Source organism: Cupressus sempervirens, chromosome 9, assembly GCF_028749045.1.
Source record: "Cupressus sempervirens isolate cs-2001-9-10 chromosome 9, ASM2874904v1, whole genome shotgun sequence".
Taxonomy (NCBI): Eukaryota; Viridiplantae; Streptophyta; class Pinopsida; order Cupressales; family Cupressaceae; genus Cupressus; species Cupressus sempervirens.
Genome location: NC_143126.1, coordinates 235,183,629 through 235,194,173, shown reverse-complemented (window position 1 = coordinate 235,194,173; position 10,545 = coordinate 235,183,629). Strand labels below are relative to the sequence as shown.

Here is a 10,545-nt window from a genome sequence, read left to right as displayed (position 1 = left end):
TTCGTAAGAAGATCTTGTTGAAGGGTAGCCAGCATAGAAGAAAGCTGCCAATCAAGAGCAAATCATAGGTGTTAAAGGGAGATCCATGCATCAAATAAGGAGAGAGGACAGCATGAAAGGAGCTGCCAAATTTATCTCTACAAGTAGAAAACAAAGACCAATGAAGGAGGAGGAGGCACATTGATAGAGAATGCTCCTATGAAAATGAATGAAGCCTTTGTTGTGCAGAGTGAGGGAGGATGAAATATCAAAATGGAGGGGTGGAACAGAGTTTTCAGAGGACATACTAGCAGCCCCACTATTGGAGGAGGTGGAATTAGTTGCAATGTCCAGAATGATGGAGATTCAAGCTATGGTACTCCAAATCAATAGCAAACCCACGCCATTAGAAGGAACCTCACACCCAAATAAGAAACTGCCAATATGAAACAAGGTCCACACGGGTAGTAAGAAGTAGGGTCTACGCATTAAAAAGGGGCACCAAGTTTGGAGTAGAACCAACACATGTAAATTGTAGATAAGCCATGGCTTTGAAAGAAATGCAAAGAAAGTAAGCCGCCAAGGAGAATCGAAGATGGCAGCAAGAAGAATCGGGACCAACTGATATATAATTTGAAGGGATTGTTGTCAAGGGCCCTAAAGATATAGATAGTAAACATAAGAGATTGGTTATTTTTCTCTCAAATATTTCAAATGGCCTAAACCAAAAAAGATAAAAGATCCTCTTTTGTTGTATGATGTAGATTTAGGAGCGGCTTTGCTTCTAGATATAATGATTGGCTTCTCAGTTGTGACTCATAAATCAATAGAGACTCACCAGTCAATTTCATGGGGCTCCTTTGGTAGTGTAATGAATGAAGCAATCCACAAGGTGTGTTATTAGTGCAGGGTCATTGTTGGTGGAGGCAGCGTCCATTTTTAGTTTATCCCACATTGCTTTTGTCAGGGGTTTTTTTGGTCTTTAAATACAAAAGCATACGATAAGATGGTATCTTAAAGACAACGCATTTTGAAGCCAAAGCTACGAGCGCATGGGTCCCGGTCGACTAGTTGGATGCTGTAAGAGCTAAAGTTTTGCAGGAATATTCACATGCAAAAGCTAGTGATGTCAGCATGTTTGAGGTTGCTGAAAAACTTAGAAAATCTAGCAAGGCGCTATGTTGCCATCAAAAAATGGCAAGGTTTTTTAACTAGTGACATAGTGACCCACCAAAAGACCTTAAAAATCTGGCAAGAAGAGTTGTGGGGCCTGTTTGATGGGATGATTCAGTGATGAGGTGGAGTTGACATTGTAGCCAAGTGATGTGGTGGTGGCATGTCATGGTGAGATGGACAAATCCCAAGATGACACATGACAGAGGCTTTAGACATGGCACAATTCTTGAAGTGATGATGTGGTAAAGGATGACACGTGTTGCTCTATTGATATGTTGTTGATGACATGGCAAGTGCTAACTCAGATAGTGACATAGAGAATATGTAGTGACATGGCACAGTGAGGTGGCAGAATAGAAGGTCAATCAAATGCAGACATGTGGCAGCTGGTCAAAGCTTGGTTGACCCAAATGGAGACATAAAGGAAATAACAAAATATTTTTAAATGTTTTTTGATTTTAAATCTGAAGAAGCATTTTTCTAAAAGTATAGACTTTAGAAATTTTTAATTTTATGGAAAAATTTCAAAGTGCAGGCTAAGTTTATAGTAGAGGGACTATTTTTCAAAGTGACATTTTTTAAGTTTTTGAGAGGTGTATATAGGCATATTATATGTCACTAGAATTGGGAGAAGATGAACTTTCTGATTATGTAGTTAGTTTTTGCAAAAAAATTTGTTTGTTCGAGCTACAGGATGTTTTCTCCCATATTCCTAATAGGAAATTGCATTTAGATGACAAAGTTCAAAACTATTTTCTGGCATGGTAATGAGCTAAATATTGATAAAACTTGGTAAAAATGCAATTAGGGTCGAATTGGGTTACATTCAAATCAATTAAATTTTAGTTCCTTTAGCATTTCATGATGTAGTTTAGATTTTTTGTTGCAAAAAAGATTTCATCATTCAGCAAGAGATATTTTGTAAATCAGTTATAGAATAATGATGAAACCAAATCAAATCAAGTGGTAGAAAGATGAAAGAAATTTTTAGTTACAAGGGATTGAATTCCAAGTGGATAGATGTTAGTTGCAAATCAAATCCAGGAATCCATCTTCTCCTATATCTTTCTATCTTTCATTCTTTGTAGGGGTTGGCAGTTTTCTTTAGGTAATACCAGCAAGGTTCTAGTCTTTTACTGTGAAACCATTTTCTTCAACATATTCTCTCTTGTATGAATAGTAGTATAAGGATAATACAGATAGTTTAGATCTATTAGGTGTTTTCTATATTTTCATTTCATGCATATGAATGTATAATTTCAAAGAAATTAATACAAAGAAAAACAGATGGTTGAGTTTCATTTTGAATCTTGTCTCCTTTTATCAGTGAGATCCAATATTTTATGATCTTTGACATAGAGCTTAAGTTGTAGTTGTAGTCCCTTAAGGTTGTATGTTATTTCATTTTTATTTGTAACCCAATAGGTTATGTAAATGCTTCAGGAAAATCAATAGGGTTGCAAGTTTACTGATGGGGATATCATGTAAGAATGAGGTTCAGATTGAGCATTGATGTCTATTTACAAGTTGAATAGATAGATCATATATCTAAATATATAAATAAGTATCAGATATCCATATGTATGCATTTGATTCATGGATTTTCCCAATGGATTAGGCACTAGTCAGCTATAGGATCATTAAAGTCTTACTACATCATATTTGAGGGTCTGTTGAAATCAATATTATTAATCAAAATCATTTTAGTATTTCATGTTTTGTAGTGGGCTAAAAAGAATTAACCCTCACTCAACTTGTGAGATTCATAGATTTGCATTTAGCTACTATAGATCTATGTCTTCTCATGAGTTATTAGGAGATATACATGGTTTTCATTTGTAGTAATTAGGTTTATATTTATGTTTTAAATGCACTGGTACCATATCTCATAACCTAAAGGGTTAACCCGCCTAGGTCTAGTAGAGCCTAAAGTGAAGAAGGAGTTGTGCCTTAAAGTTGGCCCAATATTGTAGTCTAATGTATCTGTAATGGGAAGTTGCTAGCCTTAGATGCATTTATCTAGTTTCTTGGTTATTTTCAAAACTATTAAATTAGGAGCCAATAGCCTTGATTTTTTATCTTCTTTGGTGTTAAAATTTTATTTTTTAGTAATTCGATGCTTATGATTATTGTGGAGAAAGTGCCTAAACTCATCAAACACCTATTTTTCTAAACTTCTTCAATGAGGAGATTTCATCTTTGGACCACAAACTAGACATATGAATTTTCCCTTTGTCTGAAGACCTAAAATATCATGTACAATTACCATGCACAACTTAAGCATTCAAGAATAATGTGTAAGCACTATAATAGACCAAAAATATGTGACCTTAACAATATAACATACCACAAAAATGAGTTAGCCAAGGGGAATCATGTATTATCCATAAAGGAATTACATGGAATTGAAATTGTATTTTCCCTATTGGTCTAGAGATGTCATACATAGTGAACCCATTCCATAATTTCAACAAATCATCAATAAGGAGCTCAATATACATGTTTATATATTTAACTTGGTACTTACCTAGTAATTGAATGAACATTAAAATTACATAACTATTATGACAATTTTTATGCACTGTTTATAACTTAATTTAGATAACTATTAAAAAAAAAAATTTGGTACAATAATTGCCAACATTATGTGCTCCCTCTTTATGGACATCTAAGGAGGAATTTTATTGTTAATAAAAAAAATAGGCCACACTAAGTAAATAGATCTCATATCTCCAAATGGATTAGCACCATCCACTGCCAATGAAAGCTTGATATTATGAAGTTCTTCTTTAAAGTGTGGCCATATTTCTTCTATCTCTTTAAATGAAGAACCATCTATAGGCATTCACATAATGTCATCTTGAATTCTATTGTATGGATGGTAATCTATAAATTGTGCCAAGCTAGTGCACCTAAATAATTGTTGAAGATGTGGAATAATGGGAATGTATCGAAGAACCTTGTGAGGAACCTTTTTTATTATTTGATCTAACTGATATCTACTAATATGAAAATTAGGGCATTCTATTGCAAATTTATGTTGTTTATAATATAGAATATGATCATTGGGACATGGATGTATTGTCTGATACTTCATTCCAATTTGATTCATAATGGTAGATAATTCTCTATATGAACGAGGTAGAATATTTGATGGTGGTAACAAAAAATCACCTATCAACCTACAACAACAAATATGAATTGATAATATACTGAATAATAATGGTATGCTAACATTGAAAATGAAAAAAATGGCATACCTTAGCATACATGAAATTTCTACATTGGATAAATAATTCATAACCTTCAAGTTCACCTACAACTCTATAGTAGAGAGAAGAGTTGTTTCAGAGCCTTTGTTTAGGGGCTCATGTGCCTTCTCAAGTATAGGTATATCAAGACCATCTTCATCATCATTATCAAATGAAATAGTACCATCAACATGAGCATCTTCGTCAGCTACACCAATACCATCTTTTTTAATCATGTCCTCTAGCATATTATCATCTTCTTCCATGGGAGTTTTATCCTTAGCTTGGATATTCACACCTCCATGTTCGTCTAGTAGAAAATCCACATTGAGAAATTGACAAAAATTGTGGCCCCCTTCAACCTAACCATGTTGCCTACAATGACTCTGGGCTATTGTGATTAGAATTCTTTGATTCTTTAAGCCCTTACACATTTTGCAAGGACAATTACATTTATCAACTTTTCTTTGGAACTCAAACTAGAATCTAGCAATTCTCTTGTTACTTTTTCTAGGTTCATATTGTTAAGTGTGGTCTTTCTTCATAGGAAAATATATCTATAAAATTATTAGACATGTTGTACTTAATGTTTATATCTGCACATATGGTTTTGAAAGAAAATTTTGATGTTATTAATGTGTATATCTACAAAAATATTGGACATGTTTTACTTAATGTTTATACCTACACATATGGTTTTGAAAGAAAAAACTAGTCTAATTAATGTATATATCTAGAAAAATATTGAACATGTGGTACTTAATGTTTATATCTATACATATGGTTTTGAAAGAAAAATTTGGTCACCTCGCTCAAATTCATCCATATTTTAATATCGATAACTTTCATTCACCTAAATTCAATAAATTTTGTTGAGCCTTTCTATTACTCCTTGTTTGTCATGAGTTGGGGTCATTTAATAGGGAAATTTTGTATTTAGTTTAGAGTATTCACATATCAGAGTTGTGATTATTTATTTTAGTAGTTAAGTATGATTCATTCTAGCAGTTGTTTGGCTTTCCCTATGTACATGTATAGCTTTGTGCTCAAGCACCCAACCAAAAAATGACATAGGGACTTGAAGACTAGTTTTTAAAGGCAACTGAAATAGGGGGAAGTTGACTTCTATAATATGTTTCTCAATCTTAAACTTATAAGGAATCTTAAATAAAATATTTCATTTTTACAACAAGGAAAAGAATTGAGAACCTGGAATACAGTGACTATAGGCTGATGAAGAAGTGATCAACAAATAAGTCTAGAGTTAGTACACCCTCACCTTGTCCAACTTCTTGTAAACATAAGGTTACATATATTAGCCATTATTCCTATAAGATGCGTCATCAAACAAATAAAATTATTTTGAAAATATTGTAAGTACAATTTTAATAGAACAAGATGACAAAATAACAAAATATGATTTTCAAGCACCTCAATCTTCAATAGAGATGTTGTGGGTGCATATCTATCAATTTGATTAGATTTTCCTTCGACCAAAAAATAAAACTCTTTCTTATATTATGTCAAATTTTGAAAGCTATAAATCACAAGTGTGAATGCAATTATCACAAATGTGGCTTTGAAGTTTGTGAATGTCTAATGCACAAACTATATTGGGTTTGTGCTGGGTATATAAATTTTTCTTTATTATCTTACTATCATTGGTTTTGGTATATAGAGTACCTATCTTGTTCAAATAGTATAAAATTGCATACTTGGTATTAGATCCTTATTTTTATAGAGCTCTTACTTTCACTTGGTGGTTGATGAGTTCTATTTATTTATTTTGTGATCATTTCTCCTCAAGTTATTTTGGTTATGGAAAACATAATAGGGTAGAAAATAGATGTTTTTTTTTTTGCTATTTCACTTGATTTAGTATGAAAAAATGACTATAGAAGCTACTCCTTTAGCTTTCACAATGTGCCAAAAACAAAAACTTATGTGAATAACAATTGCACTTTTTTTTTCCACTTCACTTAGCCCATTGCTTGTGATGTTAACCTTTTATAAATAAATTTGGTTGTTCCACAAGAGTATATAGATTTTAGATCATTTATGTTTTAAAATATATAAATATGGCAATTGAAGATTGGTGTATGGATTTTACTATTGTATCATGTTAGAGCTTACTAAATAATGTTTCACAGCCCCCAGTTTCTCAAGAAAGGCTATTCTTGAATATGACAAGTTCTGCAAGCCATGGTTCATGTATTCCTTCAAGAAATCTAGATAGTTGTTTTTCAAAACACATGAAATAGAACACATAAAACACATAGAAAATGTATTTCACATCAGAATACTTCCAAACTTGACATTGAAAAACTAGACTGAGCCATTGAATTTCTAATAAAATGAATGTGCATTCTAGATCAAGTCATTTATGAGGATGGGTAAGAAAAACTTATCGGTGATTTTAAACATTTTACATGTGAAATATATGCACTTTGAAAAGGTACTTGGTTTGTGCTAATCAAAGTAGAATTTTTGCCTTTTAGCATTGGATATTATTGATCATAGTGCATGAAAGTACAAACCATGAACATTTAAAGAGAGAATCCAAAGATTGTTGGGTAGTTGAAAGGATTTGGAAATTGCTTACAAAGATCATCCAAATAGTATTGTATACTTTAGATAATTTATATTCCTTAGTAATGTCAATGATGCATGCAAGAACATTTAACTAAGAAGCTGATGTAATTATATAGTTGTTTCATTCAAATAGAGAAATCCCAGATGCTCATAATCATGGAAAAGTTCATCAGCTATAGTGATAAGGTTTTTATTCTCTTCTTAGCAAGTGAAAAGATTTTTCTTCTCTTATCAGCAGCTAGCTTGTGATTTTTGTTATGGGAAGGGCTGAAATGAATGGCTTCTTTAGATGATCTAACTCATATATATCCTCTAACCCAAATATATTTTAAGCCAAAAATGGGAAACTCTACTATAAAGAGAGGTACATGCCACCTCTACAATCTCCACATTATCATCTACTTCCTGTACATGATTTTTTTCTTGTACTACATTTTTTTTTTATATTCACTTTAAGGATGCATAATTTTAATTTAATCTTCCATTATTCTATAGCACTATATAGATTAGTGTATTTTCAGAGTAGTATATGGATCAGTATCTAGATTAGGTTCCATCTTCCATTATTCTATAGTCATCTAGATTTACTTAATATTTTTTTATTTCTACTTTAATTGATGTCTAGAAATATTTCATTATGTTCCTTTCCAATTCTTGTTCCACTTTTCACGATTATTATTAAGTCTATTTATAATTTCAAAAGAACTTTAAGAAATGACAACAGATTGAATAACATTTTGAACATTTATGTTGATCAATGGGATCTAACTACTAGATGGATTGTAGTGATTCATTATCTAGGTCTCATTGTTAACAAGATATCATTCCTTATTATTTTGATAGTAAATAATGTATAGTTTTAGAGGGCAGTGTCATTTTGTTTGCATGCTTTTATTGTGTGAAATTAGGGAAGATATAAGGTTTCCTTTATTATTATTTTTTTCCATTTTTTTGGTCCACACCATAACCCTATTCTATACCTTAGAGTTGGCCAAAAATTAGCAAGTTTTCCTAGAATGACTTTGTGAGTGGTGAATAGGTACTTTCCAAGAGGAATGGAAATTTACATTGAAAATATGGGAGGGTAAATGCTAGAGGCCATTCTCAACCACATCAATATGAATGGCAGGATTCCCTTATGTTGAACGATTTCTCAATATAACCAAGTAAGAAAAATTCATTTCTCTGATCTCTGGAGTTGTTCTAGTATATGAAGAGTACTAATGGGACTAACTTAAACATCATAGACTTAAGAATGGTTGTACTAATACCATGTACAAATATCAATGCAAGATTGGAAGGAATGTTATGGAGTGAGAAATATGTTTAACTTGGTATAGTGAAATGTGGGAAAATGCAAGGCTTTCTTGTTCTTCAGTATCTCCATTGTATGGAGGAATTTGTTGTTTTGAAAATCTATCCTCTCTGTAATGCTTAGAATTAAGTGCATGTAATGCCCTCATGGCAGTTCCAACAAGCATTTACAAATTAGAGTCTCTAATTAATTTAGACCTAAGTAGATGTAACAATCTCAGTACACTTTTGGAGAGCATTCAAAACCTATCTTCTCTGCAAGCCTTGGATTTATCTAGTTGTGATAAATTGGCCAACCTTTCACCCACCTTCAGCCAACTAAAATATTTATTATAACTATATATAAGAAATTGCACTGAGTTTTCCTCTTTGCCAAACAACTTGGGCAATCTATCCACTTTACAAATGCTTGTTGTAAAGGGATGTGAGAAGCAAGTTGAATTACCAAAAATCCTTGGAGCTATATTTGCTCTAAATTTATTGGATTTGAGTGGTTGTGCCAACTTAGAGAGCCTTCTAGAGTAATTTTTTCAACTCAAGCCTTTGAAATATCTCGATGTTGGTGGTTGCCAAAATTTGAGGATGCTCAATGGTGGTTTAAGGGCCTTAAATTCACTCACCAAACTAGACACCCAATATTGTGAACCATTAAATGAAGAAGAAATGGGCATCTTAGCAGAGATCAAAAGTATGTTGTTCCTAAAGATACATGGATCACCATAATTATTTCAATGGTGGACACAAACAGGATAATGCTACCTTTTGATCATGAGTCACATTTATGTGAGTATGAAGAACAAGATATGGTGTGGTTATGAATATAATTTTCCTTGTTTAAGCATTTAGCTTGAAAGAAACTTTTGTGAATTTAATTTTTATTCTCATATTCCATTTTTGGTTCTATCCGGATGACGACAATGTAGAGTTCCTACACACTATTGAGCACACTCTATTTTATGTTTGAGATCCTGTGAATAGTTTTGATGGATAGGAGGATGGAAAGGGAATGGGTTACTACTAGGTTTCAAATTTTTCTAAGGAAAGTACCAATAGTATGAGTAAATGCATACTGAATTTGTGTACAATAGGCTAAAATGACGGGGTTTCTAGGCTTGAAAATGTTTTTCATATTGAAAAAACAAAATATTTAAGCAATAATTCAAAAAATGGATTTTACATCATGAATTCAAGACACTCATTTGCCAAATTGTTTAAGCTAAATTAAAGAAAGACCTTCAATAGCATGTATATAGGGTAACCATTTTAGAAAATGTTTGAGCCAAAAGCACAACCAAAAAACAAGGGCTCTTAAGGCTCTAAAAATCCAAAGTTCCTTCCTTAATTTGCAGTAAGTTCATAGGGAAATAAAAGAAAAGTCAAAAAAGTTTTGAATGAATCTTTCTCACAACAATAAGACAACCAAAATGCTACTTCTTACCTCAAATGGCTCCCATGCATGCAAAGCACATCCAACCAACTCCTCAAGCCAAAAAAGAATATATGATGCTGCTTTTTTTTCTTTTTTTCTATTGAACCCATTTTGGTCAAAATTTTGACCAAATTGGGAAACCCTAATTTGGTCAAAATTTTGACCAAATCAGGAAAAAAACCAAAAAAAAAGAATTCATAGGCAATATGGCCTTTAGTCAAAAATTTAATTTGAAAAATAAGGGGAAATGTACTAGTGAATGGGGTGAGAATTCTTATTTTGTCAAGGAATTAACAGGAGATATTCTCGAATTTCCAGCTCATGCATAGTTCCTAAAGAAGTACTCCTACTGTAAGTACTTTCTATTCCATGAACAATAGTTTTAGGTTTTTGTACATTTATAAATATTGTTGTACTTTAATGTAAATATGTTGTTTTTTTCCCTCCTTAGGTTAGGCATTGCTCTCTGTGTAGTTGTCACCTTGTCAACTATGTGGTCTACTCTTCTAGAAATGATGAATTCTTAAATAGATGCATGTTATACATTATCCCTAGCTAGAGCCACTAATGATATGTATTTTCACCATTCCCATTTTTTTAAAAAAATATTATCAAAATTAGGTAAACTTATGCATTTAGGGTTTCATGTATTTTATTGTAAAGTTTTAGTAGAGAAACCCTTGATTGATTAGCCCATACCCTATGTTTATTTAAGATTTTGAGTTATCTTTTATAAATTAAGATTATGTTAAGTGTTTTAACTATTTTTTTCACCTAGCAAAAATATTTTTATCCTATGGTCAA

The 10,545-nt window shown here is 32.1% G+C and overlaps 1 pseudogene; it reads left to right on the top strand.

Annotated features, from left to right (window-relative positions):
- Positions 1-252: 252 nt before the first annotated feature.
- The window catches only part of LOC149538362 (uncharacterized), a 48,861-nt pseudogene continuing 38,568 nt past the window's right edge, over positions 253-10,545 (top strand).